Source organism: Lissotriton helveticus, chromosome 6 (genome assembly GCF_964261635.1).
Source record: "Lissotriton helveticus chromosome 6, aLisHel1.1, whole genome shotgun sequence".
NCBI classification, from domain to species: Eukaryota; Metazoa; Chordata; class Amphibia; order Caudata; family Salamandridae; genus Lissotriton; species Lissotriton helveticus.
The window spans coordinates 445,615,804-445,637,160 of NC_136067.1; the positions used below are offsets into that span (position 1 = coordinate 445,615,804).

Genomic DNA, 21,357 nt, shown 5'->3' on the forward strand with positions numbered 1-21,357 from the left:
TCATGTGAGACCATTTGAGGAAGTTTTTGTACAGATAAGGATATGGGACCTGCTAGTGTTTTTTGAGGTTTAATATTTGAGTCATCCGTCATCATCTCAACAGGTTCTCGTTCCAGATTTTCTCCTAAGTTTACAACAGAATTCCCAGCTGACAATGTTTGAGTTTTTGTCAGACTTGAAACTATAGATTCCGTGTCCTCATTTAGCTGATCAGAGTCGTGAGCTATTATTTCGAGATCTTGGTCTTCAGATTCGCTAGCCGCTACATTGTAAGTAAGAGGAATAGAAGAGTTATGGAGAGTGAGAATAGGAGAAGTTGTTGAGATTATTGGGGAGACCCCCGCTCTGACCCCGCTAGTCGCTTGCGTGTTAGTTATGGTCATGTGCCTTGATGACTCTTGGTTTATAGGTACTTTACCTAGACTAGAGTCAGTTGTGGGATCTGTAGGGTTAATTATATTGACCCCTGAAGTGCTGTGCACGTCGTCCGGGCTGGCGCCAGATAGTCTTAAAGCCATATTCTTGACGCCTCCCTTTGCCTCTATCCATCTTCTCAGGGGACTATCGTCGATTAGGCGACTTTTCCTGTTTCCTGGCAGCTCTTTACCAACTGTCTTTAGTAGCAGATTTTTTTGCTTGGTTTTAACCTTCATCTTAATTTTCCTTGATGCAATTTTTTTGTTAATTAAAACTTTAGGAGTTCCGTCTGATCCCTCTTCTTCGGTTAATTCCTCGTATTCTAAATTAGAATCTTCATCTGATATGACCATAGATTCATGAGACTGGCCAACTCCACTTTTCTTCTCCTTTATTTGATTTTGGTCGGTCTGTGGTTGGGCATTGGTATTAATATCAACTTCCGCCTTTTGGTTTTGGACCATTGGTTGTAATTCCTCTGCTTCTTCTGTGCTCTGAGTGGCCTTGTTACCTCCACTCGGTATATCCTCACTAGTCTCCAAATGAGTCTCCAGAGCTTGTGTATTTGTATCTGAGCCTGAATTTCCTTCGACACTAGGCAGTTTATCCGAGCCTTTCCTTCCATTCCTTCCATTCTTTCCGTTCTTAACCTCTGCTTTGTCCCCTACTACTCTCCCAATAGTCTTTTCTGCCAAGGTTAAATTCATAGCAGGTAGAGTAGTAATTGTGTTCCCATTAATAACTTCATCTTTGTCGTTCGTTTTCTTTTTTGTTTTGGGCTCAACTGTTAGTTCTGATCCAGGTTTGGGCTCGATACAGCCGCCTCCCCTGATATCTGGAGCACATTTTGCATCATAATGCAAGCTTGCTTTACTTGTATCGTCAGTCTTAGTATTATTAGCTTTAGTTTTTCCACTGATAGTATTTAAATTTGTAGTATGCGCCTGTGGGACCTCGTTGTTAGTGCCTGGCGCCATTGCTGCCGCTACCGCTATCGCTGTTACCGCTGCCGCCATCGTACCTGTGTTTGCTTGTCTCCCTGACTGGCAGGTCTTCCGGCTCCGTGTAGCCCTTGTCTGCCGCGTGGACATCAGCTCCTTCGTTGCCTCCGTATCTTCTGGTCTCCTCGGCGTTCTCAGCGTGGCCGGGCGTAGAGCCAGGTGAGCGCCCAGCTGCAATGAGGACGCCCAGCTGACTACCCCGGCAGGCGTACGAGTAAGGCTGACCGCCACGTATCTCCAGGAGCGTAGCAGACTCCTGCTGCAGTGCCGGAGCAAAACCCGTATCATTGGCTCGGTTTTGGATCCCGGCAGACGAGCACTCCACCAAAAGAAAGCAGGGTAGCAGTGTGGAGCCAAAAAGCGAAGTCCGCAATCCGAAACTGTAAACTGCAGGTTTTAGCGTGAGTGAGTTTTTTCCGCTATGTTTTCTGCTATCTTTTACTTTACTGGCTTCTCCAAATCAGCCGTTTAGATGCGAGTAATTATTTCATCTATACGTAGCGGTCCTTAGGCAGAGCAGCTCCATGCAGCAGCCTTCACTCGGCGGAGTCAACCCGCCATCTTGGCTCCTCCCCCTGTGTATAAATTAAATGCACCAAGTCTTTCTTTTTTCTAATTCATTTTATGGACCTGACGAACCATTCCCAGCCAAAAATGTTCATTTAATACTCAAACAACAAAATATTTAATACAAAAATATGCTATTGCAATTTCTATGGGGATGATTCACAAAACTATGAGATAAAATTCTAAACTTACTACTTTTGGTATTCACAGAAGGCATTTAGTAGTAGTAAAGTTAGGACACCTTTACTACTACTAAACTGAGATACAACCCTACTACTAAATGCCTTTGTGAATACCGAAAGTAGTAAGTTTAGGATTTTATCTCAGATTAGGTCTGTGAATCGGCCCGTATAAGTGTATCACTGCATGTGTGTGGGCATGTGAGTGGCTGCATGGGTGTGTAAGTGGTTGGGGGAGTAGCTGTAAGGGTGTGTGAATAGGTGTATAAGTGACTATGTGGGTGTGTGAGTGGTTTTGCTGGTTTGTGACTGGGTGCATGAGTGGCTGTATGGGTGTGTAAGTGGTTGTGTGGGTGTGTAAGTGGGTATGTGAGTGTTATGTTATGTTATGTTATGTTATTGGTTCATTTTTATAGCGCACGGCTACTCAAAAAGAGTGTCCCGGCGCTTTTATTGGAGAAGGCGAAGAAGCTGCAACATAATGACATAACACCAAAAAGAAAGACTAAAAGAGCAGTAAGCCAAAAATTCAAGAGAGAACGGCTACTGAGTAAAAAGCCACGTTTTAAGGCCTTTCCTAAAAACCAGCAAGCTAGTGGCTCCCCGCAGGGCCAGCGGCAAAGAGTTCCATAGCCGAGATGCCAGCAATCCAAAAGAGCGCCCCCCAAGGCGCGCTTTCTTTACCCGAGGGACAACGGCAAGGTGCAGGGATTCCGACCTCAGAGATCTGGTCGGATGATAAAAGACCAGTCTCTTTTGAAGGTACTTAGCTCCCCCCTTGTGGAGAGCTTTATAGACCAAGGTCAGAGCCTTAAAGGCGATCCTCTTGCGGATGGGCAACCAATGTAAAGTTACCAGCAGGCCTGAGGCACTAGCGCGCCTACTAAGGCCGAAAATTGCCCTAGCCGCGGCGTTCTGCACCACCTGAAGGCGCTGCAGCAAGTACTCTGGAAGGCCCAGGTAGAGAACGTTGGAATAATCCAACCTGGACCCAATCAGAGCCTGAACTGTCAGCGTCCTATGTTCCACGGACAACAGGGGAAGAAACCTCCGCAGCATCCTAAGGATGCCAAAGCACATGCCCGACACCCCCAGGACCTGGGATTTCAAAGTTAACCTGTTATCCAGCTTCACCCCTAGATTCTTTGCAACCTGAGAGGAACAGGATGGAGGGAACATATCCCGAGGCCACCAAGTCTGCCAAACGGGTTCGGTGTCACACCCGAAGAACAGTACTTCGGACTTATCGGAATTGCACTTGAGGCTGTTTAGATGGAACCAATGGAAAACAGCCCCAAGGCAATCCCGAATACTCTCCCCATCAAAGTCACCTCCTCTCGTACACGAGAAGAGGAGCTGGGTGTCATCCGCATAGGATACGATCTGGGCACCATGCGACTCCACCAGTGCCGCCAACGGGGTCATAATGATGTTAAAGAGGGTCGGGCTCAGAACCGAGCCCTGAGGGACCCCGACTCCCAGAGGCGGCATCACGGCGGAATCAGGCGGGGCCCAGATCGTCTGCCGGCGGCCGGCAAGAAAGGAAGAAAACCAGTCGAACACCGTCCCCTGTATGCCTATCTCGCGAAGTCTTGCGAGAAGACCATCATGGGGAACGGTGTCGAAAGCCGCCGACAGGTCTAACATCACCAGCATGACTTTGCCCCCGGAGTCCAGAACCCCTTTAATGGTTTCCGAGACCTCCAGGAGCGCAGTCTCCGTGCTAAGATGGGGACGAAATCCCGATTGGGTGGCGTGCAAGATCTCATTAGATTCCAGAAAATTGGAAAGCACGCCTTGAACGTGCTTTTCCAGAATCTTGGTGAGGGCCGGCAGCAGGGAGATGGGCCTATAATTAACTGGGGCCTTCGGGTCTAGGCCAGATTTTTTAAGCAAGGGTATCACCATCGCCTGTTTCCAGGTTTGCGGGACCACCCCTAGCCTCAGTGAAAGATTCAGAAGCGGATTAGCCAACGGGTTGATCACCTCCGCGACTTTCGCTAAAAATTTAGCCGGGCATGGGTCCAGGGGAGAACCCGATTTTAATTTGCCCATTAAAGTATGTAAATTAGAGTATGTAAATGAGCATGTAAGTAGGTGTGTAGGTCTGTGAGTATGTGTTTTTTATTTGGGGTATGGATCTACACAGCCCCCACTGAGCACACAAGGGGTCTCGCTTAGCGCTGCATTGGATACATGGACATTTGTGCTAAAAAATCCATTTTGGACAATTTCATTCCCATGAGGGTTCCCTCAAAGACCCCTCAATTGGTCTCATGGGGTCTATCACTATTAAATTCATTTTATTTTACCTCCTGGGAACCAAGTCCCATTGCACAAAATGATGAATGCAACTTTCCCCTCAAGTTGCATCCAGCCAATCACAGCATTGCTGTTGGCGCATGATTCCGTGGACACACAATGGTGGATCCGCATCTCTAGATATACATACATCTTTTTACTTTAATAATAACCAAACTACTGAACAGAATTACAAAAACACTCTTTCTAGACCAAGATCTAACTTTCTGCCAAATTTGGTGTATTTCTGTACAGCGGTTCAGGCTGTACTCATGTCTAAAATCCCCATGGGAAATTACCTTAGGGAAAATGCTTATTGGGATCCCCCCAACTTCTTGGCCCCCACTAGGCGGATCATCAAAACTTTAAGGAGAGCAGGTGAAATGACTGGAAAACCAGTTTTGAAAATCATGTGAAGATTTATCAAACAGTACTAAAGTTATTAGCAAAACATAAAAAGCTCTTCCTATGGAAATAGGCCCTAACTATAACTACCTACTGGCACCGTATATTTATGTATCGGTCTTAGTGAACTATATTTCATATATATATATATATATATATATATATATATATATATATATATATATATATATATAACATCACAGGTAAGCCTCAATGAGGAAAAGCCAACAGCAGCGTATCATTTTCGAATCTTTAATGGTCAAAGCTTACAGGTGGGCAAACGGTCATCTCCGTGTATCATTGTTCATTTCACCCAGCCAGACGCGTTTCAGGAACAGGCAGTTCCCTTCTTCAATGGCAAAAAGTTTGTGTTGGACACCAAAAGCGCGGTTTGCTGCACTTTTATTTCCCTGGATGCCTCAGTGGGCGGGGCTGCTCACGCTGCCTTCTGGTCCTGGTAGTGCAGAAAATATCATAAAACTCGAGTGAGTTCGTTTCGGTGTGCAAACTGTTTCTACAATTAAAACCCATGTGGGGTGATGTCGCAGCATGCTCCATTGTCCACTTACATCACGAGCTTTCACCTCGAATGTTGCTCCCGTGACAGATGAAAGTCGGGTGCTTCCATCATGGGCCCGCTCTCTTGCGGTGAGCAATTCCTCGCGGCTGGGCCACAGCCGCTCAAATACAACATCACAGGTAAGCCTCAATGAGGAAAAGCCAACAGCAGCGTATCATTTTCGAATCTTTAATGGTCAAAGCTTACAGGTGGGCAAACGGTCATCTCCGTGCATCATTGTTCATTTCACCCAGCCAGACGCGTTTCAGGAACAGGCAGTTCCCTTCTTCAATGGCAAAAAGTTTGTGTTGGACACCAAAAGCGCGGTTTGCTGCACTTTTATTTCCCTGGATGCCTCAGTGGGCGGGGCTGCTCACGCTGCCTTCTGGTCCTGGTACTGCAGAAAATATCATAAAACTCGAGTGAGTTCGTTTCGGTGTGCAAACTGTTTCTACAATTAAAACCCATGTGGGGTGATGTCGCAGCATGCTCCATTGTCCACTTACATCACGAGCTTTCACCTCGAACGTTGCTCCCGTGACAGATGAAAGTCGGGTGCTTCCATCATGGGCCCGCTCTCTTGCGGTGAGCAATTCCTCGCGGCTGGGCCACAGCCGCTCAAATACAACATCACAGGTAAGCCTCAATGAGGAAAAGCCAACAGCAGCGTATTATTTTCGAATCTTTAATGGTCAAAGCTTACAGGTGGGCAAACGGTCATCTCCGTGCATCATTGTTCATTTCACCCAGCCAGACGCGTTTCAGGAACAGGCAGTTCCCTTCTTCAATGGCAAAAAGTTTGTGTTGGACACCAAAAGCGCGGTTTGCTGCACTTTTATTTCCCTGGATGCCTCAGTGGGCGGGGCTGCTCACGCTGCCTTCTGGTCCTGGTAGTGCAGAAAATATCATAAAACTCGAGTGAGTTCGTTTCGGTGTGCAAACTGTTTCTACAATTAAAACCCATGTGGGGTGATGTCGCAGCATGCTCCATTGTCCACTTACATCACGAGATTTCACCTCGAACGTTGCTCCCGTGACAGATGAAAGTCGGGTGCTTCCATCATGGGCCCGCTCTCTTGCGGTGAGCAATTCCTCGCGGCTGGGCCACAGCCGCTCAAATACAACATCACAGGTAAGCCTCAATGAGGAAAAGCCAACAGCAGCGTATCATTTTCGAATCTTTAATGGTCAAAGCTTACAGGTGGGCAAACGGTCATCTCCGTGCATCATTGTTCATTTCACCCAGCCAGACGCGTTTCAGGAACAGGCAGTTCCCTTCTTCAATGGCAAAAAGTTTGTGTTGGACACCAAAAGCGCGGTTTGCTGCACTTTTATTTCCCTGGATGCCTCAGTGGGCGGGGCTGCTCACGCTGCCTTCTGGTCCTGGTAGTGCAGAAAATATCATAAAACTCGAGTGAGTTCGTTTCGGTGTGCAAACTATTTCTACAATTAAAACCCATGTGGGGTGATGTCGCAGCATGCTCCATTGTCCACTTACATCACGAGCTTTCACCTCGAACGTTGCTCCCGTGACAGATGAAAGTCGGATGCTTCCATCATGGGCCCGCTCTCTTGCAGTGAGCAATTCCTCGTGGCTGGGCCACAGCCGCTCAAATACAACATCACAGGTAAGCCTCAATGAGGAAAAGCCAACAGCAGCGTATCATTTTCGAATCTTTAATGGTCAAAGCTTACAGGTGGGCAAACGGTCATCTCCGTGCATCATTGTTCATTTCACCCAGCCAGACGCGTTTCAGGAACAGGCAGTTCCCTTCTTCAATGGCAAAAAGTTTGTGTTGGACACCAAAAGCGCGGTTTGCTGCACTTTTATTTCCCTGGATGCCTCAGTGGGTGGGGCTGCTCACGCTGCCTTCTGGTCCTGGTAGTGCAGAAAATATTATAAAACTCGAGTGAGTTCGTTTCGGTGTGCAAACTGTTTCTACAATTAAAACCCATGTGGGGTGATGTCGCAGCATGCTCCATTGTCCACTTACATCATGAGCTTTCACCTCGAACGTTGCTCCCGTGACAGATGAAAGTCGGGTGCTTCCATCATGGGCCCGCTCTCTTGCGGTGAGCAATTCCTCGCGGCTGGGCCACAGCCGCTCAAATACAACATCACAGGTAAGCCTCAATGAGGAAAAGCCAACAGCAGCGTATCATTTTCGAATCTTTAATGGTCAAAGCTTACAGGTGGGCAAACGGTCATCTCCGTGCATCATTGTTCATTTCACCCAGCCAGACGCGTTTCAGGAACAGGCAGTTCCCTTCTTCAATGGCAAAAAGTTTGTGTTGGACACCAAAAGCGCGGTTTGCTGCACTTTTATTTCCCTGGATGCCTCAGTGGGCGGGGCTGCTCACGCTGCCTTCTGGTCCTGGTAGTGCAGAAAATATCATAAAACTCGAGTGAGTTCGTTTCGGTGTGCAAACTGTTTCTACAATTAAAACCCATGTGGGGTGATGTCGCAGCATGCTCCATTGTCCACTTACATCACGAGCTTTCACCTCGAACGTTGCTCCCGTGACAGATGAAAGTCGGGTGCTTCCATCATGGGCCCGCTCTCTTGCGGTGAGCAATTCCTCGCGGCTGGGCCACAGCCGCTCAAATACAACATCACAGGTAAGCCTCAATGAGGAAAAGCCAACAGCAGCGTATCATTTTCGAATCTTTAATGGTCAAAGCTTACAGGTGGGCAAACGGTCATCTCCGTGCATCATTGTTCATTTCACCCAGCCAGACGCGTTTCAGGAACAGGCAGTTCCCTTCCTCAATGGCAAAAAGTTTGTGTTGGACACCAAAAGCGCGGTTTGCTGCACTTTTATTTCCCTGGATGCCTCAGTGGGCGGGGCTGCTCACGCTGCCTTCTGGTCCTGGTAGTGCAGAAAATATCATAAAACTCGAGTGAGTTCGTTTCGGTGTGCAAACTGTTTCTACAATTAAAACCCATGTGGGGTGATGTCGCAGCATGCTCCATTGTCCACTTACATCACAAGCTTTCACCTCGAACGTTGCTCCCGTGACAGATGAAAGTCGGGTGCTTCCATCATGGGCCCGCTCTCTTGCGGTGAGCAATTCCTCACGGCTGGGCCACAGCCGCTCAAATACAACATCACAGGTAAGCCTCAATGAGGAAAAGCCAACAGCACCTGTTAAACCCTGAAGTCTGGTCGGGCGCACTTCTTTTCTTTGAATAGGAGGTGTCTTGGATGTTAATTGGAGGTTGTTCGCCCCCAGCGCTCTGGCCGCCCAAAGAAGTGTCCATGCTCTTGCGAACAAACGTGTGGTGATATAACTTTGGAAAGAGCAGGACCCGCCCGCAATCTTCTGGAGGCAGCACGGAGTTTTCCGGCAAGCACGGAGTGCCCAGCGAAGATGTGCCCAAGAATAATACTGTGAGGCGAGGGAAAGTGAAGCACAAATGTGCATCACGCTCGGACATCAGGCAACAGGTACTGGCTAATACTGAAAATTGTAACTGCAGCCACACTGTATGAGCGAAGAAAAAGACTTTAAATCAACTGTCCAATCTATGCAGTGTATTAGCACTATGAGCTGAAATCGTAAAGGGAAACCGTTTTCAGAAATAAGAAATAAATGGGAGACCTTTTCATTTAAAGTGCACCCTGGGAACTGTAGTAATGTAGGACTACACAAAGTGGGAGTGGTCCGTGACGGCGTATAAGGAGGTAACCACGCCGCAGAATCCCGTAATGCAGCTCAACCTGTGATCAAGACTACTCATGTAGTTGAAACGCGTAAGGAAAGGACTGTTATTCAGGCTGCCGTTTTTCTGAATAAAGAGCACCTGTTAAACCCTGAAGTCTGGTCGGGCGCACTTCTTTTCTTTGAATAGGAGGTGTCTTGGATGTTAATTGGAGGTTGTTCGCCCCCAGCGCTCTGGCCGCCCAAAGAAGTGTCCATGCTCTTGCGAACAAACGTGTGGTGATGTAACTTTGGAAAGAGCAGCACCCGCCCGCAATCTTCTGGAGGCAGCACGGAGTTTTCCGGCAAGCACGGAGCGCCCAGCGAAGATGTGCCCAAGAATAATACTGTGAGGCGAGGGAAGGTGAAGCACAAATGTGCATCACGCTCGGACATCAGGCAACAGGTACTGGCTAATACTGAAAATTGTAACTGCAGCCACACTGTATGAGCGAAGAAAAAGACTTTAAATGAACTGTCCAATCTATGCAGTGTATTAGCACTATGAACTGAAATCGTAAAGGGAAACCGTTTTCAGAAATAAGAAATAAATGGGAGACCTTTTCATTTAAAGTGCACCCTGGGAACTGTAGTAATGTAGGACTACACAAAGTGGGAGTGGTCCGTGACGGCGTATAAGGAGGTAACCACGCCGCAGAATCCCGTAATGCAGCTCAACCTGTGATCAAGACTACTCATGTAGTTGAAACGCGTAAGGAAAGGACTGTTATTCAGGCTGCCGTTTTTCTGAATAAAGAGCACCTGTTAAACCCTGAAGTCTGGTCGGGCGCACTTCTTTTCTTTGAATAGGAGGTGTCTTGGATGTTAATTGGAGGTTGTTCGCCCCCAGCGCTCTGGCCGCCCAAAGAAGTGTCCATGCTCTTGCGAACAAACGTGTGGTGATATATATATATATACGAAGAATCGTCACCAACACACACAAGCCATTGGCAGGCAGGAATGACGAGGAGTAGACCCAGAATTTGCTGGTGCAAAGTTTAAAGTGGTTTTATTGTGCCCAGCGCGTCCGCCATGACGCGTTTCGCTTCCTCACTAATGAAAATATTTGACAACAGTCCACCCAATACCGGCAACGGTGTACTTCCTACCCAAAGTACATAAAAATCCGAGTAAACCACCAGGACGCCCTATTGTCTCCGTGAAGGGATCTTTGATGGATCCAGTAGGAAGTTATATTGATTTTTTCTTGATGCCCTTTGTGTTAAATTTGAGTTCTTATCTGAGAGACACCACAGACCTTTTGAGACATTTGGAAGACCTTCCATGGCAAGCATCATACCGTCTCATAACAAAGGACGTAACATCTCTTTATACTAATATTGACAATAACATTGGTCTTTTGGCATGCAGTTTCTTTCTTAAAGAACGAGATATTAAATTCAAACTTCATAACCAAATGTTGATGGATATGATAGATATGTGTTTAACACAAAATGTGTTCCTGTTTGGAGATGAAATTTATCAGCAAGTGAAAGGATGCGCAATGGGGTTTTCTTTCAGCCCAGGATATGCATGCCTCAACATGGGGTGGTGGGAACAACAAATTGCATGGCACCCCAATAATGACAGATTTGTAAATAAGATTACAAAATGGCTAAGATACATTGATGATCTTTTAATTGTGTGGGATGGTACAGATGATGAATTTGAGGAGTACTTTAAAATCTTAACCTCAACAGAGGCAAATTTGAAATTCACTTATTCAATCAGTAGTGAAGGGTCATATTTCTGGATACAGAAATTTACATTGCCAATAATAAAATAGAAACCACTCTTCACAGAAAAAAGACATCAACCAATGCCACATTGCACGCCAAGAGTTTTCACAAAACCACAGTGATTGAGAACATCCCATATGGGGAATTCCTGAGACTACGGCGCATTTGCTCGGAAGAAAAAGAATGGAAGGTACATAGTCACAATACAATCAGAAGATTCAGGTAACATGGCTATAAGGAGAACACCATCAAAAATGGATGGCACCGAGCAAATGATAAAAAACGAGAAGAAACATTGAAAATCAAACATGAGAAACCCAATGAGGAACACGAAACTGGGAATCCAGTAAGACTAATCCTGGACTATACCAGAGAATCAAAACAGATTGTCCAAATGTTACGGAAAAATTGGAAACTGTTACAACTGGATCAAACGGCAGGGAAAATTATGGGAAATCATCCCAATGTCACTTACCGCCGTGCTCAAAACCTAAAGGACAAATTGATACATAGCCATCATCAAAAATTTGGTAAAAAGAAAGGAACTGAATGGTTGAAAACCAAAGGGTTTATCAAATGCCAAACTTGTAAAGTCTGCCAAATCGCCAAAAATACAACCATGGTAACTTTACCAAACAGCAAAATATGGCAGATCAAAGAGCTGATTACATGCAAGAGCCAGTATGTCGTATATGTAATCGAATGCCCATGCGCATTAAAATACATCGGCAGCACAAAATGTGAACTGAAAAAATAAATACTCGAGCATGTACGAGCAACTGTGAATTGTGACAGGAGCAACGCAGTTGCAAAGCACATGGAAACAAATCATGGCGGTGATTGGAAAACATTGCGTTTTTACACGCTTGAAACGATCTCCATCAGGGAGAGAGGTGAAGATCGGGAAAAGAAGCTGAGACAGAGAGAATCTCGACAAATTTTAAATTTTCGTTCCTTTACTCCTTTTGGCCTTAATCAAAGTGAGGAATTATATGTACATCTTTGAAGGATTGCAATTGCACTTAATTTTTATTTTCGGTTCTATTTTGTGTTGATATACTTTTCTGTTCAGTATTGCAAACAATTGGTGGGGTGCAGTAATGGTACTAATTTTCAAATATTTATAGTGTTGCTCTTGAAATGCCGGCTTAGACAAATACGTAATTAATTGAGTTAATGATAGTCACTCATAAATAAACCTCCCTTTCTCTCTCCATTGGGAAATAGGATCAGCTTAGGCCGAGAATCTAATAGCCCACTAGAGGGCTTTAAAATAGAATAGAATAGAATGATGAAAAATATACATGATTTGCGATGAATAAGGAATAACTTAATCCCTCGACCGATGTCTCTTTCAAAACCAACAAATATAGAGTATGAAATATCAAATTGTCAGCATAAATAGGAACATATGCATGAGATCGTTACAAATACCTGTTTAAGGGCGATAAGTCAGATCGCAAATATTGGATCCAATATAAGGGCAGCAACTCCTATTGACGTGTGCTGTAATGTTTAAAAAAGGGAGTTTTAATATTAGCGTAAAATGCATAAATTAACCTTATAAACAATTCTAAAATGAATAATTAATTCGTAAAACCGGCAATAACAGAAATTGAATGTGTTTAAATCGACTGAAAAATGAGCGCCCAAGAGAATGGTTTATAAAAATCTGCACCAACATAAATGTATTTAACATGACTACGAGTACCATAATCCTCTGTTTCTTAACAAATGTTAGAATGACATCATGAGTCACATGATAAATTGTGTGGTATTTTATTGGGTGGTTATGAATTTGTCAATGTGTAACCGTGAGCAAGTTATCAGGGGATAACGAAACGCGTCGGTTCTTTTTGTTGACATGGGTGTTGCTATTTTCATGGATTAAGCAATAAAGAAGTTTTTGGGACACACCTAAGATCCTGCGAGTGCGGTATTCATTACTCTCTCCGTGTGAGGGAGTGTTTGTGTACATATTATTACGGCATGGCTCTGCAGTGAATTCCACACCGAAAGGAGAAGCGCCATGGGTCCGAAGCTTTGAGCTATTCGTTGTGTGGCTATATATATATATATATATATATATATATATATATATATATATATATATATATATATATATATATATATATATATATATATCTTGCTCCTTCTTTTGCCATCAGCGGGGCACTTCGTGGTCGGGTGCCATGTTCGCGGTGGCGTTCCGTGATTAATATCCGGCTCACAGTCCCCTTCTCAACAAAGGAAAAGAATGGCACTCACGAGGTTTCGTTGGTTCGGAGGCAGTTTATTTAGACAAACGCGTTTCGGATTACATCCTTCGCCAGTGTCGTATTTACAATTGTTTGTTACTAGTGGCCATTTTTAAGGAGAAGCATGTCACATATGGTAATCAACAAAGGACTGTGCACGCCCTTCGTGTATGTGGGCGTCATCTTTAAACAGTAAACATATTGTTTGTGTACATGATGGCATCCTTTGTTGAAAAGTCGGTTTAACATGCCGACATATCAACAAAGCTTTGCTTTATATAAAAACCGATGCATTTAATATTGTACCATGATTTAGCCGTGGATCGGCAATTGCAGCCTATTTATGTTAAGGTTGCTTGTCCTTGATGTCCATATATATTACGCCGTGTATCGGCTCCTAGACAATATTCTCCTATTTTTTACTCTATAAGAAAAAAGGTCCATTATTTATATGTATGTGTTACGAAACAATCACATATAATAAATACAGATCATCTTCATCATCATTTTATCACAATTGCATATTGTCCTTATTTACCCAAATGAACTGCCATCTCCTCCCCACCGTTCAAACCATTCGGTATCTTAGTTCCCAGTCAATAATATAGCGGGATTCCAATCTTCAATCTTCTCAATGTGGCCTTTCCACAGCTCTTTTCAAAGTGCACCCTATGCATTAGTAATATTTCATGAAGAAAAACTACAGAAAACAGCATCCTGGAAAAAGCAAATACTCTTAGGGAGTGCAAGAGTAACTAAAACATTAATCTTCCCAGGCCAAGAGCGCAGGCTTTATTTTTGCTGGCTGTGGCTCTCACCAGTGGTGGACATTTATAGATGGATCACGGGCCTCACCAAGCCTGCCTAGTAAGACCATGACAGGCACTTCCTACCTTCATGTTATATAAGTCAGTAGGGGTTTGTCACTCATTGGCTCACAATTCCTTTTGTTTGCTTCTTTGAGCCATTGGGCGTTGTGCTACTAAATACCATCCTTTAGTTCAGCCTTTGTTTTCTAGGGATCCCGATTACTTCCCACACCTTCCTTGGACACTCTTCAGTTGATAGTATCTACCCTACATTTCTGATGCAGAACTGGCAGGTACTTTAGTCAAGCAAGTTTAATTCTGAAGATTCTGGTTTTATCCTGCTTACCCTGCCAAAATGTAACAAGCAATGCTCAAGATCCTTTTTCGATTTTCGTGGAGTCATCACTAAGTTCTCCAGCATTCACAGAAAAAGAGTTTAAATAAACACTGGTTTTGCACACCATCTATTTCTTGGATATCTAACGAGAACATATTGGCAAGGCGGTCTGAAGTGCTGTAACTATTTTAAAGATCACTACGGAAAGCACACGTGATAATCGGTATTTTCTTGCGACTCCATTTCCCAAATCACAGATCCTGCGTTGAGATTTTAAGGTTAAATGTTATATTTACCTTTTTTCTGTTCACCGTTGAGATTTACTTATGTTTAAAGACTTTGAGATGGTACTTCATATGGTCAGGGAAAAGCATGATTTCCTTGCATGAGTTTGCATTTTGAATTGCGACTATTTGTAAAGAGCTGTTGTATCAAACCGATTGTCAGATGAACCACCTGAATAAGCAAAAGGAAAAATGTAAGCACTCAGTATTTGATGCTTTTAGTAAAAAAAAAAGAAAACACGTTTTCTTTCATTTCAGAACACACCTTTAGTTTCCAAGGTATGAAAGGAAAAACTAAAAATATTCTATTTTTAGTACCAAGAAAGAAAAAAAGCATTTACTGAGTCTGTTACCTGATTCTGTGAATGGGAGATGGCAAAACTACGTTGACTCAAGACAGCGAGTGGCATTTTATAGCTGTAAATTCTTGGTGTTTTGATACACCACAGTCTATTGATCAGTTTTTATATGCCATTGGAGTACATTACTTAGCTCAGCACTATATTTGATCCTTGTGTTAGAAAAGACCAATTTTTGCATCGTAACACCCCAGATTTTTACCTTTACGGTTTTTGCTGGCTGTAACACACTTTACCCCTGCTAACTAGTGGCAAAGTGCCTGTGAACCCCTTTTCAACAAGATGAAATTGGCATATTTAACTTACCTATAAACACCTAATATTTAGTACAGAATGTACCCAGGGCCAGAAATTTAAATGTCACATGTAGTCAGCAGCACCCATTGTGCCATCTACTACAGTGTAAACATGACTGCAGATCTACACTCTGCAGTCTGACTGTGAAGTTTTAAAACATAACCCATTTAGACAGGCCTAAATATTTGTATTAAATATTATTAAGATGCCCATAAGTAGCCCTTACTGTCCAGAAGGCAGGGAGTATGGAAATGTTTAATGGTAAACATGCCCTTACAGTGGAAAGGCCCTAAAACCTATTTGCTGTCGCAGTGTTGGCTGCACAATAGGAAAGCATTGAGATGCAATATTAATTTTAATAAGCTAGGAAGCAGCTAAAAATATCTTTCTTGGAATTTATAAAATATTTATTGCAAGCCCAATTCACTTGTGAAATCGGATTTCTAATACATGATTTTGAAAGGGTACTTTTAAAAGTCACCTTCTTTCTGCCTAAATTCTCTAGATACCCAAATGCATGTATCAAACCATCACCTGACAGCTAAATAGCGCCCTTGAAGAGGTGTGAAGTAGCCCCCAGAGCTGGAGCAAAGGCCGTAGGTGTAATGAGGTGTTCTGTTTCCCTGGCAGAACCACCACTGTGATCACCTGAGCACAATGTAAATCGGCAGTTACCAACCCCACACTCAACAATGGCCCAACAACCTAATGTATCCACTACCACACGATTACTGGTACAGATAGCCTTATTTACTAGAACTGTCACCCCTCTCGATGTTCGTCCTTGTTGTGTACATGAAAAAGTAATTGACCTACATCCTTCAAGCACCCCTGTTTATTACATGGGATGTGAGCCTCCTTCATACACATGATATATGGCTTCATAGCCCTCAAACTCAGAGCAACCTTACCCCTCTTGGCCCTATTGTTAAGGCCATATATATTAATAGTTCATATCTGCAGCTTATAGCCTGTCATTCACCCTTATACAAAGGCCATCTTTTCTCCCACAAACTAACAGGCCACCGTCAAATCCACAATGGCCAGACAAATGGTCCACATTGGTGGGATACCAAAGGGAAAAAAGAAGGGGGTTGTGCCAATACACCTGCTTCCTGCTGCTGTTACTGCCTTGATAGAACCTTTACTTTACTTCAACATAGCTGCCCAGATCCTTGCTTTTTAGTAGGTCCTGTTTGCTGTGATACTCAATCATAAGATTCCTACTTTTCAGTATCACTGTTCATCTGGAAACCCATCCTCCATGCACCCTTCCCTCTCTGCCCCTCTCACTTCTGCCCCACCCTTCCCCTGCCAACTTCTGAAAGCTGTTGGACCAACCAGGTCCGTTCATGGTGAATTTCCCCCCATGCCAGGCCCCTAGAGTCCCAATGTACATCTAAGGCCCAGTGAAAAAGGAGTCCCATCATGTATATATGTTACCACAAACAAACATTATAGATAATCCTTCAAAACACGATTTTATAGGCACAACCTGAAAAACCATCAGAGAACAGTGTACCAAGTACTTTGTAGCCAAACTAAGGCATCCTAGAATGAGTTTAGGCACTGCAAGCTCTCCATTGCCTTAACTTCAGAAGCAAAAAAATGAAACTTATCATGCCACACCACTTTAAGCTTGGCCGGATTCATTAAATAGGCATGTGCTCCCTTATATTGAAAGAGTTGTATCAGTTGGTGAAGACACCACATCCTCTTAACGGTAAAGTAGCCTAACAAAGACTGTACACCCCTCAGCTGAACATTTCCGATCTGGGTGCACCAGATCTGAGACTGCGTGATGCAGTAAAAGTTGCCAGGTAGATTAATATTACCCTTGCCTTTGCACCTTCCTGTATGACCCCAGAGTTTTGCCTATAGGGAAACCTGTGCATATTCTGGACCGCTAAATCCCAATTCCATTCAGAGAGTTCTGGCTAGCCTCCCCTACAGACGCTTGCAATGTTTTTATGGATGTCTTCTCCATCATCCTTTCAGAAAATTCAGAGCAGGTCTTAGTGACGAGTGGCATCTTGGAGTTTGCAGCAGGCGGACTAAGTTCTGCAGCTTTCTGTCCGTGTTTCTTCATGGTGTGCCACTATGCTCAGGTAAATTGCCCCAAGTCATGCTGCGTTTGACGACTGTGAGCTGTGTCCCCCCACTCTCGAGGCATCCCCCTCAAAGCAGGGCAGAATAGAATAACACCAGAGAATTCCTTTTGCTTTTGCCTTAAACTTTTCTTTCTGTTGTAGCCTTTTCTTCCGGACGGTGCCAGTAATGTCTGTGCCTGCCTCAAGAGGTGGGGAGCCTCGTCTTTAATCCAGGCTCCTTATATAACTCAGCACACTGCCCAGCGAATTTTCCCTAGAGTGCCCACCAGCTAGATCCTGGTTCTCCCCATTTGCCCAATCCGAAAGAACCGAGAGCAAGAATAAAGGGTCTCCTAAATCCGCGCCCTTGTTTGCCTTAGACTGGGTGGCGTAAGACATTTGATGAAGTTATGCTGCACCCTCAATTTATTTGCCTACTGGGTCTAATTCGGCTGCTGGATTCACAGGTGTACCCCCCCCATCCAGGGTGGTATGTATATTTTCCACCATTGCCAAAAATGTGACAGTCATACCTTCTTTGATAGTTGACTCCACTTGTGCCTCAGGCGCTGCAGAGAGGAATCCTTCCCACATTTTGGCACACCCTCTGTTGGTGCCTGTGTCCTTTCTTGACCAGGGCCTCTATCCCCTCTCCCACGGAGATCTGTGCAGCCACTTTTAATTTTGAACTCAAAGTCAGTGGCGCAGGGTATGGTGAAAAAAGCTGAGTGGGGCTGATGCCGGGCTATAGGACTAAAGGCCGGGACCGGTCACTGCGGGCAGCATGGACCTCTTAAACAAATCTGCCATGGAGGCCACAGAGCCCACAGTTGCTTTCAGCCTTGGCAGCCTGCGAGCCCCCATCTTAAGGCTCCATCCACCAACCAGCTTCTTCGCCAGGGCCTGATATGGATGCCGCAGGCATGATTCCAGCCTCGTCACTGCATCTCCATGGCTCTTCGACTCTCTCATGGCTTTCGGGGGCGTTACTGTTCATTGCGTAGTGGGGTGTCCTGAACTTCCAGACAACCAGCGAGTCACTCAAGAACCCAGACGGCAGACCAGCCACATCCAGGTAGGATTCCACAGTGTCACTCTTTTGAATGAAAACCGCCAGACATCTAGCAGAATGCTAGCAAAGCTAGTCCTCATGTTCATCCCCCAGAGCTGGCTGCCAAAGGGCTGATGGACATCCAATTAGCCTTGGTGGGGAGGAGTACAAAGAACAGCCATCTTCTCATGGCCATTATCTTGCTGCCATCCTCTGAACACTCCCTGCAACTGTGGAAGAACAGAAGAGAGATTGGACCTGCTGTTTGTGATCTAAGAAGGACATACTCTCCCTCCTCTACCCAGGGCAAAGAAGTGAGCTCCAAGATTCATAAGACTGACCTCCTGTTCAAGCTACAGAGACACACAAGCTACAAGAGGCTTTTCCTGCAACTGCCCACCTAACCATTTCCAACTGAACCTGCCATTGACCCAGCTTCTGGGCTCTGCTGGATTGAGTCGTGACCCCTCAGTGTTGTCACCAATGTTTTAAACCCTTGGCTGTTCTCAAAGTGTATTCCTTCAAATATTTCCTAAAACGTGGGGCTTTAAAACGTTTTGGCTCCAAAGACTTCCGGAGGACCAGGACCAATCTGCCAAGCCAATCAAATGAAGGCACGTTGCTGCTGGGCAAAAGATTCAGGTTGATCCAACTTGGAGCTTTCTGTAGCAGCAAATCTTTTCCAGCTAACCCTTGCAACAGTATATGGGCTTTTGGTGCCCTCTTCATGTACAGCTTGCCCTGCTGGTAAAATCTGAGCTCCAAAAAAGTTGCTAAGCCTGAAAGTGGTAATCCTAACCTGGCGAAGGCATGAAAAGTATCCATCCAGCGATGGACCTGCTCTGGGCACAAAAATCTAATTTCTCCTGCTTGGAGCTTTCTTGCCAAAAGTCAACAACTACACTGATACCTCATAAAGCAGCCTTAGAGGCTTCTTGGGCAGCACGCGGCTGCCTCGCCCGCTGAGGATTTTTGACCTTAATTTGAGAGACATGGTGTCTGATTTATATTTGGCAGAAGGAGTAATCTCCACTGTCCTGGCTGAGGAATTAATGTCCACCAGGCTGAGACCACTCTCCCAGCCAAATTTAGAAGTAACCACCAAGCTAGCGGTCATTTCTAAAGCATTGGCATGGATCGCCTTCATGATGGTTCCTACCAATGCTTATTTAAGTTTGACACACAGCTCCATCAACATGATGGAAACATCCTTCAAACATACCCTTTTTTTTTCAAACAAAAAATTACTAAAATGCGATTTTGTTTTTGAAAAAAAAAATGCTTGCCATAGAGTTATCTCCCATGGCAAGGGGAACATTGAACAGTTTTCACTTTCCTTAACAGCCAGGATTTTCCTGGCTTTGACAGGCAGTGAAAACTGACTTGTGTGTCCCCCCATCCAAATTAGGTAAGTGGCCATAGAGGTCAGCCTTCGACAGCCCTTACTCCGTTGGGATCTTAGGTGGGTTTGACTGTGGCGGAGATATAGCGGTCTCTACCATGCTTACACCAATGGTCCAGCTGCATATAAATCTGGTGAGTGGGCCATTATCTTGGCGTTACAGATACTCCATCACTGTTGTGACAGAGTATCCTTACCACCAAGATGTAAATTGGGCCCTAAGTTCGAAGGTAAAACCTCAGATGTGGTTGAACCTGGTTTCTGTTTGCAACCTGTGTTCCATCATGCTCTGCCTTAACTTGAACCTAGTTACCAGTGAAGCTGAACCAGATGACCACAGTTAGTGCTAATACTTTATTGCACTATTTTTACATTTAAACTTTAAAAAATAATAATTTTGGTTTCCCTTATTGGATTTTTGTCATTTTCATATCAGTATATTTATTAAAACATACTCAATTTTTCTATATTTGTTTGGAACTTTTCTTAGGGTCTGTTTTTCCTTTTATAACTGCATCATTACCTTAAATGTTGCCTCTGGGTTAGAGCTGTTTGCCCTTTGCCATAGCTCCCAAGGGGTTGAGCTAAGATTTAAGGATTCACCCTGAGAAGGGTTGTGGATATTACTTAAAATAGGTACTCACTCTCCTTAACTACTACCCTATTTTCTTACATCTTGTAGGCACATGTCTGATTTTTAAATAACATGCTGCTTCCAATGCACAGTTGTCCATTTCATTTCCAGTGTTACTCAGATTTCATATACCTTGACTCTCTTTGCTGTAAGAATCCAAACAGTTTGATTCTGTTTAGAAATGTCTCTACTTTCATTGTCACTAGGAAATATGTCCACTGGATTCTACATTTTGTACATTGTAGTGCCCCTTTGCATGAATGCATTTCCGTAAGGGTCCTTTGTTAGGGAACATATTGTGAAAGAGTAGTTAATATTCTTTTTTTGGGAGGAGGGCGGGTTATCGAGTTTTGTCAATGGTACATAATAATGCAGTCAAAAGTAACAAATCATAGATTCAATAAAAATACATCCCAACTCGGGGAACAGAACCCCCTGCCATGCACGGTATTACTGGTTCAATTATACATGTTCATTGCTTCATATAGTACAGTTACAATCTGAAGTGCTTACAACCTAGAATTGTAATAGACAACAGTTGTCCAGGACTTTCATACTACAATGGGTTGGCCGGTATGTCACTGGGCGCATGCCCAGGTATGCACCCACAGGTATGCACACCTATACGCTGTTGAATGACTAACTCAGGTGTAAAGAGTAATTAATATTCAAACATTTCTGTTACAAAAAGCAGACAAAATCTTTAAGGATATTTAGAACATTGGAATGTTGGGAGCTCCATTGAAGACAATGGAGTGCTCTGAGCTTCTAATGGCTGGTAGAAGCCCGGAGCATCAACATTCCAATGTTTGCCTTTAGCCCCATGGAGCCCGAGGGGATTTCAACCGCTCGGGCCATGTGAGGTCTTTGTTTTACTATATAGAACATTCTGCTCTCTAGGGGCGGAATGTTCTAAAAGCATTATAGCCCTCCATAGTGGGCTATACTGACGATTAAAGGCCCAC

General features: G+C 44.3%; 1 protein-coding gene and 1 non-coding gene across 2 annotated transcripts in view; both read left to right on the forward strand.

Moving 5' to 3' along the window:
- Positions 1-21,357, forward strand: part of ALKAL2 (ALK and LTK ligand 2) — a 288,764-nt gene that overhangs the window by 102,023 nt on the left and 165,384 nt on the right. The gene's annotated exons all lie outside the window — the stretch shown is intronic.
- LOC144765450 (small nucleolar RNA R21) lies at positions 10,706-10,784 on the forward strand. Its single transcript, XR_013597438.1, has one exon. It is a non-coding gene; the product is annotated as a small nucleolar RNA R21 (small nucleolar RNA).